Source organism: Euphorbia lathyris, chromosome 2 (genome assembly GCF_963576675.1).
Source record: "Euphorbia lathyris chromosome 2, ddEupLath1.1, whole genome shotgun sequence".
NCBI classification, from domain to species: Eukaryota; Viridiplantae; Streptophyta; class Magnoliopsida; order Malpighiales; family Euphorbiaceae; genus Euphorbia; species Euphorbia lathyris.
Window position 1 is genome coordinate 58,534,853 of NC_088911.1, and position 21,572 is coordinate 58,556,424.

Genomic DNA, 21,572 nt, shown 5'->3' on the forward strand with positions numbered 1-21,572 from the left:
CCGCATAGTGCTTTAGTGGGCTTCTTGATCGGGAATATGTTCTCTTAGGAGACGGGCTTCAGGAATATACCTCAGGGGTCATGGTGGACTCCCTACTAGATTCTTCCGCCTGGATGAGTTTTTCCTGCTCGTCCTCCTTCGCCTTCCGCAGCTGTTGTCAGAGATCAACAATCTCTAATTCATGTGTTGCTTTTACATCATCCATCTCCTTTTGCATGGCCACTAGGTTCTGGGTGAACTTTCAGGATATTTCTTCCGCTAGAAGTTGGTATTAAGGATGCAGCTGGGGCCAACGCTCTACCCGTTGATTGACTTCCTAATCATTATTTTGGTGAATCTTCGAGTGAACGCGACTGGATTGAACCATCGTTGAATATTCTGATAGATCGTGGATAACCGAAATCCACGCTCACCGCACCAATGATAACTTGTTACTTGATTTGTCTTACGTGTCCAACTCGCGGTGGTGATCCGACGTCGTAGTGTTCCTACAAAACAATATGTAGGTAAGACGAGGCCGGAGTCCGATAAACCTACTCTAATGCCTAAGTCAGTTTATGATTAGGATCAAATTGAAGGATATAAACTAGTTTGATATAATAGTTAACGTACCGAACCTTGTTCTCATACCTGTCTATTTATAGTGTTTGATTATGTTTAAGGTTGTAACCTCCCTAAGAACCTTTATGGAGTTAAGATTTCTAATCCCTTAAGGAGTCCGAATCTTGGAAGGAATCCTGTGTCTCATAGGATTCTAGAAGATTCTTTTGTGTCTGGAGGTCAAAACTTCGTTAGTCGCTTCGGGCTGCTATTCGTTGAGTTTGGACCGCTATGGACACATTCGGACTGTTTTTTTTTTGTAGGAACATGAAAGGAAAAGAAAAAACAAAAACCAAAGACCTAGCCTGGGATCAGCCTAGGGACCGTAATAAACGTTGTTTAGACCTTTATTACGTTAAACTTGGACCGTAATAAAGATAATGCTGATATTATGTATGTGATATCATTTAACATGATATTAAATATATTATATTTTTAAGGCGATTTAATCGTAAGTTAATTTGGCCATTTAAAGATTGAGTTGATACATGAAGACCGTTGATACCAACTTTAAATGCGAATTTGACGTTTTATTATAGTGGGTTGCTAAATATCGTCTCCATTTGGATTTTTTTGCCATTCTCATAATTTTGATAAAAAAACTGAAAATTATCTCTTCAAAATCATAAACCCGAACAACAATAATTGGAATTATGAAAATAATTGATGTGTGACAATCCGAAGTCTAAAAATGGACAATTACAAGTCGAAAACATTAAAATTTACGAAGAACTCCTGAAAAATAATATATTTTTTTTAGTATCGATTTTATATTTTTCGTCATAAAAAAATTGAAATTTTTTACATATTCATCATAAAAAATTAAACAATTTAATAGTATTCATCATAAAAAATTAAACAATTTAATAGTATTCATCACTAAAAATTTTACAATTTTACACGACCAAAATTTGATCTAAAAGTTACAGCATTTGTTCCGGCCAGTTTAGACCAAATTTTGGCGGAACAGTAATAGGAAAATCCATTATTATCTGAAAAAGGAGTGTGATAAGATGGAAGTATTGTCGTTTAGTGAAGGAGTGGATAGGCATGTGCCACACACTCTGCTCTCTTTTTTTGTTTTTTTGGTAGACTGCTCTCTACCAAACGTAATGCCGTGTTGCTTTAAAGCTTTCTCCGAGTTTTTTTTTTTAAAAAATAAAATAGTAATAAAGTGGTGGCCCATATAAGTTTTGTCCTCTTGTGAGTTAGGTCAACAACTAGGAAAAGCTTTTGGCTTTTTCTACCCACCAAGTTCTAATTATATTACATATCTCTTTTTCCATATCCAGCCACACATTTTATTTAACACTTATATACTCCCCTCCCTCCATTCCTTTCCAATCAAACTCACTCATTATATAATACCTCAAAGTTATGGATTTAATACATTTTAGGAGAAAGTTCAAATAAAACCCTGTGGTTTCACTAATTTTCAGATAAAGGACCATGTTTTACTTTTTATCAAAACGAGGACTGAGGTTTTACACTTTTAATAATGCTATTAAAACTATCTTTAACGATCTGAAAATGAAAATTTTCAAGAATTAAAGTTGTTCAATGTCATATTTTCTATGAAACTACATTTTCGATTTTAAAAAATCATATTTTTTAGAACTTTCTCTCTCTAAACATTAAGGGTCTATTTGGTTCAGCTGTTAGCTAATAGCTGTTGCGGTTGCTGTTAGCTGTTTGCAGTTGCAGTAAGCTGTTAGCTGTTGCTGTTAGCTGATTGTTATTAGTTGTTTAACTACTAGTGTTTGGTAAAATTATATTGAACTGTTGATGTTCGGATTTAAAATGTCTAAAATGGACATGTTTTAAATTAATCACCGATGAAATTATAAAAGCAAAAATGTCTAACATTGGCAAGTTTGGTCGATTTCAGATATTATTAGAAAACATAGATATTTCATTTCTTATTATACACCAATTGCACATACCAGTGGTTCTAAAAAAGAGATTTCATATTTTTTATTTAATAATAAAATTGAAAATTAATATTTATAAATTCAATTAAATATTAGAATTTTTTTTTCCAACTCGTACAAAAGACAATATTTTTTTTATTTTCTTAAAAAAAATTCACGTCTAATCATATATTTGTGATATGTTACTAACGATGATAAAATCGTGCACATGTGAAGTGTAGATGACAATATTCATGACCAAGAAGACAATTTGATAAATTATTTCTCAAATTGACCAAGCTTGTCAATATTATGGGTAAAATTGCTTTTGGCTGCTAAAATTAGAGGTATAATTGAACCATTTTGGACGTTAAGGGTAAAATTGCTCCTAGCTATAAATGTCGGGGGTATTTTTTATCACGACCCATCCCACGGACCGTGACCGGCGCTAGGGAACGGGTAAGCTTAAGCTACCGGAACCCGTAGCAAGCCTAAATTAACTTAGTTAATCGATTACATAAATTCATTTTTAAATAAAATATTTAAAAGTATTAAACATTAAGTCATAATATAATTTAATAATTACTCGTATATCTGGTACCGCGGTCTAGAATTAAAATTTTATATTAGCTAGAAGGATTAACCAAATAAAAATAAGTGTCATGGGCTGCAGCAGACTTCTAGTCACCTGAAAAATTAAAGGAGTCAAACCTCCCATAGTGAATTAATTATATGCAATGCATGAGTAATTTAACATTTATGTCACACACAATAATAATAATCATAATATATAATATAAGTGATCACACAATATGTTTTTTCATAAAATTGTCTTATAAATAAATAGATAGGTGGTTTAATACGTGTGTTGGACCCTAAACCTCAATACTCAATCTAATAATCCACCAATAATCACCATTTCACTCATATCCAATAAATGGGGGACCGAGAATAACTCAACCGACCACACGCCCAGTTAGCTGGAGGACCGAGAATAACTCAACCGATTCCGTACCCAGCCTCACTTAAATCCAAAATCCACATATCATATAGCCCGAGAATATCTCAACTGAGCTTATCCATATATCACAACATTCACAACATTAGTATCATCAATATCCAATAACCCGATAGTACTTGTGCGCACAAGGTCCTGATGTCGCTCACCAGGAAGCATGTCCATAACACGTATTTATCCACAAATAATTACGTATAAATTATTATAAACAATAACACTTTTATAAGTAAAAATAGTACTTTACTTGAAATATCATGAAATCATTTATTATGAATGCAAATTCTAAATTAAAAATGCATAACATATAATTAACTCACAAATTGCTCCTAGCCGACTGTCCTAATTTTCAGGTACTGCTGCTCCTCCTACTGGTTGAGTATCTAAAAGAGATAACACTATTTTTAGAATTTATATAAGTTTAGGGAAATATTAAAATTTATTTTGTCTCGTTTTACAGACTGTCTACCGAAAATTCGGCAGAGTCTCCCTTATAAAACGAACATCCTCCTAGTAACAACTATGGTCAACCCTGCAATAAAATACACTTCTATATTAAAAAATATCCAAAGTCCAAACCGGTACCCATAGACTGCAATTATCAACCCGGTTGGACATCAATCATCCGACAGTTCCATAACTGTCAGTAATTCCAATACTTTACTTCCAAAATTACTCATAATCAAATAACATATAAACATATATACTTATAATTCATTTTCATAATACCTATATCAACCAAATTAACTAACCAATAATCTTAAGAGCATAATTAATTAATTATGCTTAGTCCAATCTCCCTTCAACCTTTATTTTTAAAATTATATATTCTGAAATTTATTTAAATAAGGATCCAAAAATCATTTTTAACCCAACTTAATTTATTTTCTTTAATTTCACCCAAATATATACTTTTGTAATTTATAGAAACTAAACGGTAAGGAATTTGACCAAGGTCCAAGAATTAATGTTGCTCCAAATAATATTTAGAATATTCTGGAGTTAACAAAATAATTTTTCTGCACTTATTTCATATATCACCGGAAAATATCACCGGTGGTCGGATCCGCCTATCGGAAAAATTAAAGTTGATTATTTTGAGAAATTAATTATATCACTTTGTTTCTTATGATTCTAGGAGTCTAGAATCACTCTCAAAACACTCAAATTCGACCGGAAAATTAAACTTTGGTTAGATTTCTTACTTTTTTCGGTGTAGCTCCGATTACACCTCAAAACTCCTTGCATGCATCAAAATCTAGTGTATCCATAGGTAAATCGACCCCCTGAGTCTATTTTTGGTGTTAGAATTGCAAAATAATGAACATAGGACCGAGTAATGGAGAGAATAGCAAAAGTGACGAATTTTCTCTCTCTAAACAATTTTTAAAAACTCAAAATCTCACAATAAAACTTACATGTATGCGTAGCTGGAGTTGAGAGCTTCGTTTCGGTGTAAAAATCGTGAGAAATGGTGAAGAAATGAGGAAGAATAGTGTTGATGTTGTTTATGTGAAATGAAGAAGAAGAGCTTCTTCACCTTTCAACAATGGAGTCTGCGTATGCAGCTCCATTTGTTTAATTTAATATTGTCAAAGTTTCCCTATTAGTCCCTACATTTATAATAGCTTTTAAAATTTTTCCCAAAAGTAATTATACTTTAGCCTTAACTCCTTCTAACTAATTCATTTTAGCAAATAGATTAAATATATATAATTTGGGTATTACATTTTTGCACCTTATTCTATTATAAAATAAAAAATGTGTTACACAAATTAATAAAAATAATCTATATAAAAAAAAATTATTGAATGCAACAAAACTTTGTTTTTCCAGTAATTATATTGTAGAAATATAAATAATGTTAAAGAATAAACATATTTTGTGGAAATAAGAAGGATAATTCTGTCAATAACAACTAACTAAAAACAGCTGTTTATGAAAAGCTCCAAATAGGAGCTTTTCGTGAAACGCTAAAAAACGCTGCAGTTTTCAAAGAAAATGCTAAACGCTGCGGTTAGATAAACCTAACCAAACGCTATATTTTCTGCGGTTTGGAGTGAAACGCTAAACGCTCCTCCGAAAAGCTGAAACAAACACCCTCTAACTTTCTCTCTCTTTACCAAACATCATCTAAATAATCTCGAAATAAAAAAGTTGAAGAATTAAAGTTGCTTAGAATATTAGTAGTTCTTAAAATATGTCATTTTTGAAGTTGTTAAGGGTGATTTTAATAGAATCAATCGAAAAAGTCCTTATTTTGCTAAAATTGAAAACCTGAGTCCTCGTTTTGACAAAAAGTAAACCACAGTCCTTTATCTGAAAATTAGTGAAACCACAGAGGTTTTATTTGAACTTTACCCTACATTTTATGTACAACACCGACTCATAAGGTTGCCAATACTCAAATCCTCGATCGTTTAGTCCTAGATGCTCTGATACCATGTTATGGAATCACTTTAACTAAAAACTCAAGCTTATAGTTAAGGCTTAATAATATATCTTATATTAATCTCTGACAATATCAATATGAATATATAAATTGTGGACTGTTTTTGAGGACGTTTATGCAACTGAGGCATTTGGGTTTGACCTAATTGAGTTTTAATCTATTTTAGGTTGAAATTGTTGGGAGAACTGTTACTCAATTTTGAGTTTAATTGTATTCTCATTGAGTGAAAATGTCTACTTTTAATATTCTGTCCTAAGATTCCAAGTTTTTTTTTTTAGTGAAACTAGGTGGGGCGAAACTAGAGCTGTAAATCCCAACTAGGTTGGCACCTACTGCAAACTAGCAAACCCGAGCCTGGTTTATTAAATAGAAAAAAAGAAAAAAAGTAACAGACAGATGAGAAAAAACATGAAACTAAATGAATCTGTAGACAGTTCTACAATTCAAGTTTTCTATAATAAACTCTAAGTAGGTGGCAGGCGGCCTATCCCACCAGACTGCTTCTAAGCTCAGGCGACCCAAACTGGCTAAACAGTCCGCAACTTTATTCCCCTCTCTGTAAATGTGCGAAATTCTAATCTGCAGATCCTCCATTTGAACCAAGCAATCTTCCCAGTCCCATCTTAGCTCCCACGGTACTTGATTGGAACGAGTACGCATCATTCCTACCACGAACTCCGAGTCGCTCTCCAACCATATCTGTTTCCAGCCCTTCTCATGTGCATAACCAATTGCAGCCATTGCAGCTTTAAGCTCCGCAAGATGTGCGTGAGGTAAAGCCGCCGGGGAAGTGAAAGCACCCACCATCTAGCCCGTGTAATCGCGGAAAATCCCACCGTAGCCTGCATATCCGTTCAGCACTGATGCGTCCGTATTACATTTAATCCAATCCCCCGTCGGTCTCTGCCAAGTAACCGGGATCATTTTGGGAGATTTAGGGCGACGCGGAGCAATTGCCAGATTGGCGAGAATCTGCTGTTCTACCATTGAATTCCAAATAAAACATTTGTTTAAACTATCAGCCTGATACACATGTTTCCAGATGTAGCGTAAGGCTACGAAGATGGAGGGGGTGGTTCCGTCATGCACATATTCATTTCTCATCCTCCATATCACCCAAATTACATGAACCACTGCACTTAACCAAATAGCGGAGATCTGAGAACTGAACCTCATTTCTAATGCCTGATGCATCCTTTCCTGTAAATCTCCCGTCGGCATTAATCTCCTACCAAACAGATTCCCAATCGCCTCCCATAATGAGTCTGCAAAACCACAGATCACAAAAATATGATCCGCACTCTCCGAGGAGACATTGCAGAAATAGCATTGGGATGCCAAGACTATCCCCCGTTTCTGTAATTCTTCATGCGTCGGAAGCCGATGATGGTAGGCTCTCCAACCTGTCAACGAATGCGAGGGAGGGATATAAGGCTTCCAGATACGGCTTAGGATATGCTTTCTCAGCGGTGCTGCCAGCCAATTGTAGAATCTCTTGACAGAGAATAACTCGTCCGCTGCAGGTTTCCAAATGCAGACATCCGAACCTTGCTTTAAGAATCTAGTTTTCTTGATTCTTTCTTTGATCTCCGGAGGAAGTGGCGGAATATCAATCCAGTCTGAGTTGTTACGGAATTGCTGCACTGTATCATGCCTCTGCCAACGTTCTGAACCTTGTAAGCCGATACTATCCGCCAACGTTGGGGAAGTCCATTCTGAGTTCCAGAAGTTCAGCTCCGATTCCTCCCCAATCATCCAATGACAGTTTTTGCGCAGCTTCTCATAAGCCAATTTGATTGAACTCCAAACCGAAGAGCAAATTATAGGTCTAACCATGTCCGCTTTATTAATGAGTCTTGATCTCAATAGTTTGAAGCATAACGATGATTCCGCTAACAGTCCCCATGCCAGCTTGCCGTTTAGAGCCATGTTCATATTCTCTAAGTTTTTCATTCCCAAACCACCTTCTGAGATTTCCTTCGTGCAGAGCTCCCATAAAGGGGTTACCAGTTTACGGGCTGCCGTTGAACCTGACCAAATGAATTTTTTTATCTTGCGGGTGATCTCTTTCAAAAGAGTACGGGTCCATCTGTAGATAATAAAAGAATGAATAAGGGAGCTGTTGATTACCGTTTTTACCAAGGTCATTCTACCCGCCATAGAAAGAGCAGTGCCCTTCCAACGCGCGAACGCGTCCGCGGCTTTGTCTGCTAGCCTTTTTAGGTGTTTGGCGCACGGGGCACCCCAGAATAGCGGAATCCCCAGATAATTGAAAGGCATTTGTCCCAGCCGAATACTGGCACTCTCCGCCAGCTTCACACTTCTACGATTCGTGATGTGCTTCCCCACAAACAGCTCAGATTTACTCCAATTCACACACTAACCCGATAGACGGCCATAGTTCTCAAACTCAGTGGTTATACTTTTGACATTTGCCAGAGTCGCTCTGCAGAAAAGAAGAATATCATCTGCATATAGAAGATGGGAAGGCAAATGATGTGTTGCCGAATAGGTGATGGGCATTATTTTCCCATCCTCCTGCAGCTTAGTCAAAGAATGGCTAAGATAATCTTCAGCAATGCTGAATAACAGCGGAGAGAGGGGATCTCCTTGTCTGACCCCACGGGAGCAGCCAAAATAGCCCGAGATACCCGCCGGAGTCATGATAGAGATGCGTGCTGAGGACAGAATATTCAGAATCCAATACCGAAATTGAATTGAGAAACCAAAAGACTCAAGCACCTCCAATAAAAAGTTCCAGTCCATGGTGTCAAATGCCTTAGCCATATCAATTTTAATGCTCATGTTGCCGCCGAAACATTTTTTCTGAAGAGTATTCACCCCTTCTGACGCTACTGTTATACATTGATGGATGCTACGACCCTTAATGAAGCCAAATTGATTAGGAGAGACAATTTCCTTGGCCACCAAAGACAATCTGTCAGCTAGAATCTTGGAAATTATTTTGAACACAAAATTGCTCATTATAATTGGCCTGTATTGCTCAATTCTGTCTGCCCCCTCCATTTTTGGTATTAAAGCCATGATGCTAGAATTCAATCCCGTTGAAATCTGACCCGTGCGAAAGAAGCTCAGTACAGCTCTGCACACGTCATCCCCTACCAGGTCCCAAAATGTTTGGAAGAAAATTCCCGTGAAACCATCTGGACCCGGAGCACTTGTGGGATTCATACTCATGACCACCTGCTTTATCTCCATCAGATTTGGGCTGCGGGTCAGCGAGGTGTTCATCTCCTCCGTCACCAAGTTCGGAATTCTCTTGTGAATCTCTGATAAATCTGTAGGTATTGTCCTCGGATTGGTGAATAGGTTCTCATAGTAAGAAGTGATATGATCCGCCATCTCCCTTTCTTTTGTGCAAAGTGAACCATCAATCATTAACGCCTTAATTCCCGCTGTTGATTTTCTTTGGTTAGCCATCCTGTGAAAGAAGCTGGAATTTCTATCTCCAAGAGCCAACCAGTTCACTCTACTTTTCTCCTTCAGATACATCTCCTTTTGGTTCAAATGTGAGTCCAAATTAGCGTGAGCCTGCAATTCCCGCTCATGCCGATCTTTGGAAATTCCAGACATCGAGATCTCCAGCTGAATCTCAGCCAGCACTGATTCGCTTTCAGCGATATTCTTGTCCAGGTGACCGAAAACTTCTTTATTCCACTTTCTTAACACTGACCGCAGACCCTTAAGCTTGTAACCGAGTGTCTGCATCGCCCCCAATTCCGGATGTGTGCCTGTCCAGAACTGTCGAATTACCTCCCTGAGATCCAGGTGTGTGATCCACATGGATTGAAAACGGAACCTACCTCCCACTGCGTTCTCCTGATTAAATCGCACCAGTAAAGGATGATGATCAGATTTGTGTCTGCTTAGGACCATGCAACTAACTGACCAGCATTCTTCAAACTCCCCCAAAACCAGAGCTCTATCCAGCCTGCTGTCAATCCTAGTATGTGCTTGTCTGCCATTAGTCCAAGTGAAGAACGGACCTGTTGTCTGTATCTCTCTCCACTCCCCCGTGTCATAAAATTCCCGGAATTCTCTGCACGGTCGAGTAGCCGGAGGCCTCCCAGTTTTTTCGTGAGCCCCAAGGATGGCATTGAAGTCTCCAACAATCAGCCACCTGCCTGGATTAGCCATTTGAATCTGGTTGATCTCTTCAAATAGAGCAACTCTTCTGTTCGCCCAGATACTTCCATAGACAAAACACAAAAATTGAAACTCATTTCTGATTAAGCAAGTTATAAGAATGAATTGCTCCTTACAGGAATGAATAGAGATCGGATATGTGACCGTTACTGACTTAAATAGCCAGAGCGTTTTCATCTCACGTGAGTTAGCCCCGATGAAAACCATACCTAAATTATCCCAATATCTCTAGTTTACCACTTCAATCTCAATCATGGGTTCCGCTAAACATAAAAAAATCCGGCTTATGTGCTTTACATAAGTTAAATAAATAGCTTTGGGTACCTGTATTAGAGATACCTCTGCAGTTCCAATACAGAACCGTCATTTAAAGCGAGCAGGAATTTTACTGGCCCTCTTCACTCGGGATTTTTGGCTCGGGGTTGGACTCGTGCGAGTATCTCCTTTCTTTTTTGAGGTCACTGTTTCCCAATTTTCTGCTTCAGTTTCATCTGCCCAGCTGGTATGCTTCACGTTAGCTGATAGTTCAGACGTTTCTGGGTCTTGGATATTCTGGATACCAGGCGAAGGTCTTCTTTCTATGTCTTTCTCTTCGTAATACCGATCAGGGCTACTGCAGTCTTGCTCCTCAATGTTTGTAGGTATGTTAATCCCTTCCATTTCTCCTACCTCCGCATTCCTAGCCTCTGCGTTAGATTTTTCCTGATCCACATCATAGTTGTCTTCCTTTTCCGCAATGGTATTTGTGTCTTGCCCATTCATTTCTATTTGCTTCAATGGGCTTGCTAGATCCTGTACAATTCTGCTCGTGATGTTCTTAACCGGCACCCAAGTCTTATTCAATTCAACCTCAACATTACCCGCACCCTGCTTCAACTTCTGTGTATCAGTGTGCTTCTTGCCCTGCGTTGCCTGGGGTTTGGTATTCCTTTTACATTCGTAGGCCAAGTGCCCAATGTTTGAGCATAGCTTACAGAAACTTGGGAGCTTCTCGTAAATCACATCTACCCAAAATTGCTTCCCCTTCCTTTCAATTCCTAAGGTCGACGGCAACTCAGCCGCTAAATCCACATCCACCAACATCCGAGCATAGTGTCCAAAATCTCCTTCTAATGTGGCTCTGTCCAATCTAATCAGGCCCCCGAGGCCCCTAGCAATGTCTGACAAGATCTGGGGATCCCAGTATTCCCAAGGTAAGGCATAAAGGCGAATCCATATCTGTGCGTGAGTAGTTTTTTCTGCAAAAGGGTCAAAATCCGCCTTCCATGGCTGTAGCCGGAACGTTCCTAGTTTAACATTAATGATTCCTTTATTGATAGCTGCCGCTTTAGCAATTCCAGAGTGAAAACTTACCTGGTAGAAGCCCCTTCCAATGGAGATAAGTCTCCAATTTTTGGTCAATCCCCAGACTTTCGTGAGTGTCTGCTTAAGCTCCCCCACCTTCCACGGGGCATCCCCTTTGGAAAGAATTAAACGACCAATAAGGGCGTGTAGAGCAAGCCGCTTTTCATATGCATCTTGCGAGATTTTGACAGAGCGAATTCCCCCGAATTCGGAGACCGTCGCGGTGGATTCTGTAACCGGAATAATGTTTTTCGCCACCACCTCAGAAAAGGACAGCTTGCTGTTGGGCGGCGCGCTTCCTACCTGTGGGTTAAAGCGAAGTTTTGGATTGAAGAGAACTCTTATATCGACGTGCTCGTCTTGAGGAGAGAAGGGGATCGTCATTTCGAACGGAAAAAAAACCCCGGCCGGAGCAAGAGTCGTCAAGGGCGTACTAGGTTAGCGGCGGCGGCATCTTCCCTCCTTAAAAGTTTGGGGGTGCAACCTCCTAAGATTCCAAGTTACTTATATGAACATTCTCAACTTTTCTTTTCTTTTTTTTTCCAGGATTTTTCATGTTTTTTAAGTTATTTTATATTTATTAAAGTGTCTAAAAATATTGTTAGTGCAACCCTTAATTTTCAGCAATTTGTTCTTCAAATTTAAATTTCTTGTTTGTACTCAAACTTTTTTTTTTACCAGCAATAACCTAAAATAAAACAATCAATTTTTGTGAGATTTTGGTGACCATTTTTGTAGTGAAATTCAGACCCTAAAAAAGATTTTACAATCCTTAAAATATTTGGCTCAATTTTTCAATTTAAAAAGTTAGAAAAGTCAGAAAAATTTATAAACATTCCTTTGGAAATCAAAATTTCTGCATGTTAAATCGTTAAATTAAAATTGAAATTGAAATTGACACATTTTTAAAGATATAGCAAACGCATGAATATAAGTTCATTTCATTAAGCATTTCAATCATTTTGCCAATGAAATATTTTTGGTCTAATTGATTTCCTACTAAAATATTTTTTTGAAAGGAAACTCATAACTTTATTAAATGCCCTAATCAGGATGTCTCTAATAATTACAGGAAAAGAATAATGAATGAAAAAATTAGTATAGGACCAAGCATTCCTTGCCAAAACATGGATTGCATCGTTCGTTAATCTTGAAATAAAAGCTACTGAGAAACCTGAACGTGTGTTAAGGATTGTTCTAATTTCTGTGATCATGTTTCCGAATTCTGTCAGATCTTTCTTAGAGGAACAAATTGAGTCAACTACACCCTTAGCATCGGTTTCAAAAATAATAAGGCCGTAGTTGAGTGTTTGAGCCCAGAGTAAGCTTTCCTTCAATGTCATAGCTTCCGCTAATTTAGCTGAGATTGTACCAATGATGTGCATGCTTAAACCCATCAAAAAGGAACCTTCGTCGTCACGGACCGCCCCATCTCAGTTTGTTGTTGGTCGCGTTCCCTCGCGAAGTACCAGCAATCGGGTGATGAACTACACTATCCGCTCGCTGAGATTCAGCGCTTGCTGGTAGGTGCGACTCTGGCAAACGTCCATGAATAGCTCCAGCTTGTCTATTTGTCGAGGGTAGCTCCTGAGCTGAAGTGCGGGACAATTTAGGATCCTCGGCTGATGGAATTCATGACATGGGATGCCAGTAGGATCGCCAAGAATGCCGCTGGGGCTTCGACTCCTGTATTTCAAGGACATGCTACAAATGGCAAAGACTTGGACTATTAGCTGATAGGGATCGAAAACCCCTATATTTAGGTACGGTTTTTAGGATGGTTTTGTTTAGTTTTCATTCAATAAGCGAGCAATTCTCGCATTTTTTTTGCATGTGTGCGTGTTAATTAGTGCTAGTGTATGTTTTATTTACTTTCGTAGTTTCTAGCCGTTTTCTAATTGTTTTCAGGCAAATATTGCCAAAATAGCACACACGTGAACTGCCACTTACTTATTTTAGCTAATTGATCCACCAAAGGTCGCACCAAACGAAGTTTTCACTCAAATCTAACGACTGGTGGGTCAATTTAGCCTTTAGACTAACGTCGTTTGGAGTGTATGTGTGTGTGCATGTCAAAACATGATCAATTTCGGGCGAAAATCGCGTCTCGGGGACCTCCAGCAGTCATTCGGCGCGTTTTGGGCATGTTCATCCCGCCGTATTGGCCTCTGAAGGCTAGATCGGCGAGCTGGCCCTCAGGGGCTAGCTCGGTGAGCTGGTAGTGGCCAGCTCGGTGAGTTGGCGCTCGGGAATTAGTCTTTTGACTAATTCTCGGCCCCATGATACCACATTTTGTCTCCGACTCTTCCACCTGCAACAGGAAACAAATCCGATTAGGTTTAGGCTTCAAACTACGACTATAAATACGACTTTGTAACATTTGTATTAGATATCCTTATTTTCGTGTAAAAAACCCTAGCCTCCATCCTTGCAGAATCCTCTCCTCCCTTCCATCCACCATTGAAGAACCTTAAAGCACCACATCCACCGAGGATTATTCAAGGCTTATTGGGCGTCAGCCCTGAGGCGCATCAAGTTTTTGGCGTCGTTGTCGAGGATTTATTTTCCTGCAATATCGAACCAAAGGTCGAATTTGTTACTTTAGGCACTCTATTTGCTTATATCTGTTAATATTACAACTTGTTTATACCCTTTTGATTATATATTTTTCTATACTTGTTCATATCTTTTATATTTGTTCATAACTATTCAATTTACTTTTGTATTAGACATATACTTTGATTTTTCTGTTTTATAAGTATACAAATCTGCACACCACACACTTGTTGATAACTGTAGTTTATCTTGTGTTTATAATTTTAATCTAAACTCATTGGCTTACTGTTTATAGTTGTAAATTTCTGTTTATGATTATAGTTTTTGCCTTTTGATTGTGTAAACATAAAACTCTAGTTAACTTTGTAGTTGTAATTTCTTTTGATTTGTTATATATTCATCGATATAGATTGTTCGTGTTAAATCTTATAGTTGCAAACCTTGTTTATACTTGTTAAAATTCCATAGCTGTAATTTTTAGACTTATACTTGTTAACTTTTGTGTTCATAGCTGTAAAATTTTACTTATAAGCTTTTGTGCTATAAAACTTTACTTTTTCTCAACATTCTCTGATCAATGAATTGACAAGAAAGAGTCTAGTGGCAAGCTCAAAAGTTTACTATCCTATCAAGACAACACATTCATGCTCTGGAGAATGAGGCTCTCAGTCCCTCCATGGCCGAGTTAAATAAGAAAATGGATATCTTGATGGCGAAACTGAGCCTCAACACCAATGAAAGTGTAAGTTTTGTGGGTAATCACCAAAGGTACAATTCTAACCCCAATTCTTATAACTTTTATGATAATGATTGTAGGAGACCTCAACACTCAAATATGTCATATGGGAACCCTAACATGTTAAGGCTTCCAAATAGGTTTGTTAATGAGCATATGGAAAATGAATTGGGAATGTTCTCTTACGAACAAGCAAGCCAAGTTCCTCCACAACCCTCTAATTCACAAGATAAGGTGATTTTCCTTTTGAAAGAAATGTCAGCCCAACTTGTAAACAATGAGGCACTTTGTAAGAACTTGAGCAGTCGATTGGCTCAAATAAACTATGAGATGCAAGAGCAATCCCAAGATGCTTTCCCAGGCATAAAGGAAAACATATAAATCCCACAAAGGGAATCAACTCAAGCCATCTCCTTAAGGAACGACCAAAAGGTAGAACCAAGTCCATTGTTACATACATCACTCAAGGTAAGTGAGGAACCAGAAGCGGTAAGCAACCCCGGTTCAAAATCTGAAATCCTAAATCATGTGATAGATGATCAAATAAAAACTTGTGTATATCAACTACCTTTTTCTCAAAAGTTAGAAAAGTTTGGGTTTGCTTAATGCTCAGAAGTTTTCATTCTCTTCGACCTACCAAGAGAATCCAAAAGGGAGCAAATTAAACTTTTTCATAATCTGTTTAAATTTGGCCTCCTATTTTCATTAAACTTATTTGAGGCTCCTAATCCGTTTTGTAGGTACGGATTATTTGTTAAGGAATTTGAGTTCCTAACGCGAATAGAAGCTTACACCTAGGAAGGAACTCTATGTCGAGCTAACCGACTATAAAGTAGCGGTTTTTGGGAGGCAACCCAAGTTTGAATTAAACTTCTCAGGTTTGTTTTTCTTTAATTATAGATTTCTGTTTATTAAAAAAAAGGCAGCGCCAATCATCAAGTTTTTGGCAATTTCAATGTAATCAATGAGTTGTCTTCTCCACTCTAACTCTTTACACATGAGCTTTATTGTTTGAACTGCAATATTGGAACTTATTGCCGGATTTAAGTGTGACGAGGAGGGGTAGACAAACTTACAAAAATTGTATAAATTTTTAATTTTTGTTGCATCGTGTCTAGTTTAGTTTTTGGTGTGTTTTGTATGTGTTTGCATGTTTTACATGTTTTAGGGCCTAAAAACCAGCTTCCTTCAAAGTTAAACTTCGTTATTTATCTCTATGGATTGAGAACCGAATCTAAAATTGCATGCTAACTAGTTTAGGTGTAGGACACAATCCTTGTATTTGTAAACACATGAGCTAAGATTGCATTTAGACCCTATTTTTGAAGAAATGCTAAAATCATTACTTAGGTAGATAACTTAAGCATTGAAGGCATGTGATATTAAGCTTGAGCTTGGGGAGAACTAATGAACACAAAAATAAGACCTAATCAATTGCGAGCTGAATTTTAGCCCAAGAGCGAACATCAAAAAGCTCTTTTTCTTGATATTTTTGTGTGTATGCTTTGACTTGTGAAGGATTACAGATTTTGCACCAAATACTGAGTTAAGTCTACACACACTGATTTGAGACAGTAGACGATGAAATAAGCCTCATTAGAATTAACCCTTTTCTTTACCTTATTTTTATCTTTTTCATCAACTTTAGGAAGCCCATTTGAGCCTTAATTTTTGTAGTTTATAGTTTTTCTTTCTTTCCTAACCCGTATTTTTGCAAACTATCACTCAGTTTGTTCCCTAACCCGTATTGGCCTCTGAAGGCCAGATAGGCGAGCTGGCCCTCAGCGGCCAGCTCGGCGAGTTGGCGCTCGGGAATTAGTCTTTTGACTAATTCTCGACCCCACGATACCACGTTTTGTCCCCGACTCTTCCACCTGCAACAGGAAACAAATTCGATTAGGTTTAGGCTTCAAACTACGACTATAAATAGGACTTTGTAACATTTGTATTAGATATCCTTATTTTCGTGTAAAAAACCCTATCCTTCATCCTTGAAGAATCCTCTCCTCCCTTCCATCCACCATTGAAGAACCTTTGAGCTCCGCATCCACCAAGGATTATTCAAGGCTCCATCCTTTAAGTCCTAGGAAGACGTCTGCATTGGTCGACATGTTCCCTGAAAGGGATTTCTTTCTCTTTTATATTTTGTTTGCCTCTGATACATTCTATGAATCCTAGGCTAATTGTATCTTCGTGACAATATTTCCATCTTTAATGTTAATTCAATTTCTTATTATGTTCAATTGATTGTACTGTTTAATCTTTGTCTTACCCTTTGCTTAAGTGGTTTAACTCATTCATAGGTCCAAACAATGACTTGGCATATATTGTTAGCTCAATGTGACCTAGTCAGAGCCTATAGGATTGACAACCCTATAAAAGATTAAGCCCAAATTTTTGAGAATTAGAGCTAGTTTCGACCTTACAAGGGAATCACACACTAGGAACCATAGACGAATAAGTAGGGTTAATCGCCTTAGGCAAAAGCGACTCAGATTAGGTTAATAATTGATTAATGAAATAGGTTGAATTCGATATTATCGTATCACCACGCTTCTCCTCAGGTTAATTATATGATTTAAGGATCACTTAGGAGTAAAATAACTTAACTAGGAGTAGATTAATTTAAACAAACTCAATCTCAAACCCCCCATAGCCTAGATAACATTAGAAACTCAGTAGCAGGTGTAAATCCTGCAGGTGTAAATCATGTGGATTCGATACCTGGACTTGTCCAAATTATTATTTGATAACGATGGGGTACACTTATCCCTTAGTGAGTCTCATTGGACGTCAGCCCTGAGGCGCATCAGTAGAACTTGCCATTAAGTGGGAATTTGCTGGTTTAGGAACTACACAACCATTTGCGCCCTCTACATCTGGAGAACATCCTGCAGACTCCACTCCAAGGCCTTCGAATCCACGTCGCGCAGAACTGCTCGCTATCTCCCCAAGGCCAGCACTTTCCAGTGTCGTGCGTGCTTCCTCCATTGGTTCAATGATGATCCTTTCAGACATGGTGTCTCTATATTCGACTCCTCCAACGGCTGCACCACCATCTGCTACTGTATCTGCAGAAATAAGAGAAGATTGAAAAGATGTTAACGACGCTCTCCGGTTCATCTCCCTCACACTTCGTTTTATATCCAACCATTCATCTACAAAATGCAATAAACGGTGCACTCTCTCGTATTTCTACCATGTTGATTCCATAACAAGTTATTCCTCGCTTACCATATTGACCAGAGAACAACATCACTTCTTTTAAATACATCAACATCCTGATTAACACAAGATTGGTGGAACCAATCCTCAATGTGATCCCATTCAACTCCAGGTGGTGCAAGGCCCACAGCCTGCCAACATTGTTGCGTATAAGCGCATCCATAAAATAGGTGCCAACCATACTCCACATCATTAGGGCATAACAAACACGCAATTGGTACTGCCAGATGATGACTAGCAAGGTTATTCCGGAGGGGTAATATCCTAGAGGCGAATTTCCAAATGAAGAGCTTAAGTTTAGGAGGTATCTCGTGTTTCCACAACTTCGACCACCAATCTCGTTCACCTCCGCTCTCCCGTCTTGCTACTAATAGCCTATAGCCTGATTTTGAGGAGTAACATTACCCGTAAAATGCCAAATTAATCTATCCGGTCTACCTGGCGAAGGAATTACCATCTTCAAAATTACCTTCACCAGCTCCCTATCAAAATACCGATTCAGCTTCCCTCGATCCCAAATTCTTGTACCTGGGATGAAAAGGTCCTTCACCCTTAACTCCCATGTATTCGTCTCACCATCTATTCCAGCAAACAGCCTATCAGTACTCCATATCCAAGTATCCATGTGAATGGCTACCTGGTCACCCATTCCAACACACCACCTCAATCCAGACCTAAGGATATCAATTGAGCTCCACGCACTCCTCCAAACAAAACTAGGATTATTACCCAATTTGGAAGAAAGGAAAGTCCCTCGAGGGAAGTATTTGGCTTTGAACATACGGCTAACCAAAGTATGCGGCTCATCAATCAATTTCCATCATTGTTTCTCGAGTAATGCAATATTAAATTCACAAAGGTCCCTAAATCCCAATCTTCCTCCGCCCTTACTTTCACACAATCGATCCCAACTCATACAATGAATCTGTTTATTGCCATCCTCCTTCGTACCCCACCAAAAAGAGTCCATTATGCTCTGCAACTCATCACAAGTAGCCTTAGGCAAGAGAAAAGTGCTCATGCAAAAAGTAGGGAGAGCTTGAGCTACAGACTTCAAAAGGACTTCCTTCCCAGCAGCAGAAAGAAAACGAAAAGTCCAATTGTTTAGGCGCTTGGTCAATTTTTCCTTTAAGAACCCAAAAATAGATCGTTTAGATCTACCTACAAGAGAAGGTAGTCCCAGATATCTACCAGTATCAAGAGGTGCATGGACTGCCAAGGTATTACTAATAGCCAAGCGTAAGCCAGGTTTCACATTCGAGCTGAAAAATATTCCTGACTTTTTAAGATTGACAGCCTGGCCAGATGCACTTTCATATTCCGCCAACAGATCTTTTATCCGATTACTTTCCTTAATTGACACACTAAAGAAGAGAAAGCTATCATCAGCAAAAAACAAGTGTGGGACACTGGGTGCACCAGGATAGATCATGCAGCCGGTGATAAGGCCCTCCTCCACCGCCTTCCCAATAAGTTTTGAAAGCACCTCTGCGCACATTAAGAATAGATATGGAGATAAGGGATCACCCTGTTGGAGTCCACGCTCTGGTTTAAGTGGGCTGGTAACATCAGCATTGAGTACAAATGAATATGACACAGTGCTGACATATAACATAATCCAGTTGACCCATTGCTCATAAAAGCCCATTTTTACCATGGCTTTCTGAAGAAAATCCCAATCAACCCTATCATAGGCCTTGCTTATGTCAATCTTTAAGCCAACCTCACCCTTAACTCCTCTATTCTCTATCTTCATCTAATGTATGATTTCAAATGCTACATGCACACTATCAATTAAGGACCTGTCAGGCACAAAGGCTGATTGGCTTTAAGAGATAACCATCAACAACACTACTTTTAGCCTGTTGGCCAGGACATTAGCAATTATCTTATACAACACATTACACAAAGAAATAGGCCTGAGCTCAGTCATTCTTTTCGGTTTCTCACACTTGAGGATACGTGTAACAATGTATCATTCAGGTTTTCAGGAAACGATCCCCTATTAAGCCATTTACAGCACGCAAGAAAAACATCTCTTCCAATAAATTGCCAATAATGCTGATAAAAACCTGGATTGAGTCCATTAGGCCCAGGTGATTTTTCAGGGTGCATTTGATTAACTGCTAGAGTGAATTCCTTAAAGGTGAACTCCTTGATCAATTCATCATTCATAGTAGCCGTAAGCGATTCAAGGAGCACATTGACTGAATCATACTTGGACTGCCCACTGGACTAGAATAACTTCTCAAAATACTTCTGCACCACTGCACCCATTCCAGCTTCATCAGACACTCCAGTTCCATCCTTATCAATCAAACTTGGTATTTTTTTCGCCTATTTTCGTGCATTAACAATTGTATGAAAATACTGAGAATTCAGATCCCCCTCGTTTAACCAGAACTGCTTTGCTCGTTGATACCAATAACTCTCCTCTTGTTCAAACATCATATTCAAACGTCGACGAGCCTCAAAGAACCTTTTAATTGACTCAGGGTCGGTGCAATCACGAAGTTGTACCAGAATTTGTTTACAATGTGTAATTTTTCGAGTGAACCGCGCTTTGAAGTGAAGACCCCAATCCTCCATTGCTGAACAGCACGTAGAAAGCCTAAAGGTGACGATAACCTATCTAGTCTGCCTCCATATCCCTGGCACTAAACTCTCAAAATCTCGTTCCCGTAGCCACACATTGTCAAATCGGAATCACCTTCTCCGATTTTGCCACCTTTGCCCACACACAACCAGCAATAGAGGTGAATGATCTGAGTATCCAGAGACCAGATTTATGATTTCATACCAAGGAAAGTGGTCACACCAAGTTGCACAACCAAACACTCTATCCATTTTTTCATGGATCCAGAATCTCGTTCCCTTACCATGTTCCCATGTATATGGGCTCCCCTTCACTTTTAATTCCATTAGAGAAGCATTGGCGATGGCCTCAGTGAATTGGTTCATAAGGGCATGTGGATACACTGCACCACCAATCTTATCCTTTCAATCTAGGATACAATTAAAATCCCCTAGAATAACCCAAGGTAATAAGTTTTTTCTTGCCAGCCTCCCAATTAGATCCCAAGATTCCTTATGTCTACCTCTATCTGCATAACCATAGAAACCCACGAGTCTCTAGTGTCCACTTTCGTCATCCTTAACAATTGTTTCAATATGGTGATCCGAGTATGACTGTATATCAATCTCACTGCTCTTCCTCCATGTAAGAGCAAGTCCCCCACTGTGTCCTCTCGCTTTCACACTAAACCTTCATTCAAAATCCAACTTATTTTATAGCCCTTCCATTCGTGCCTTATTAACCAAGGTTTCAATCGGAAAGACGAAACCTAGGGCATGAGCTTTAATTAGCTCACTAAGAGCTCAAACAACCCGAGGGTTGCCTAGACCCCGACAGTTCCAACTAAGACAACTCATGGAGCTCGATGGACTTGCTCCTCATGTCTCGCCATTTCTGTGATAGTAGAGGCTGAAATATCCAACTTTTGGTTAGAAGAATCTACCCCATAACTTTGCTACTTGTCACGTTAGCCTCAACATTTTCCTTGCCCT

The 21,572-nt window shown here is 38.7% G+C and overlaps 1 long non-coding RNA gene across 1 annotated transcript; it reads right to left on the reverse strand.

Annotated features, from left to right (window-relative positions):
• Positions 1-1,550: 1,550 nt before the first annotated feature.
• Positions 1,551-5,096, reverse strand: LOC136220495 (uncharacterized). The gene is made up of 4 exons (XR_010684539.1): positions 4,944-5,096; positions 4,731-4,817; positions 3,846-3,908; positions 1,551-3,198 (listed from the first exon to the last, which is right to left on the reverse strand). It is a non-coding gene; the product is annotated as an uncharacterized lncRNA (long non-coding RNA).
• Between the last annotated feature and the right edge of the window lie 16,476 nt (positions 5,097-21,572).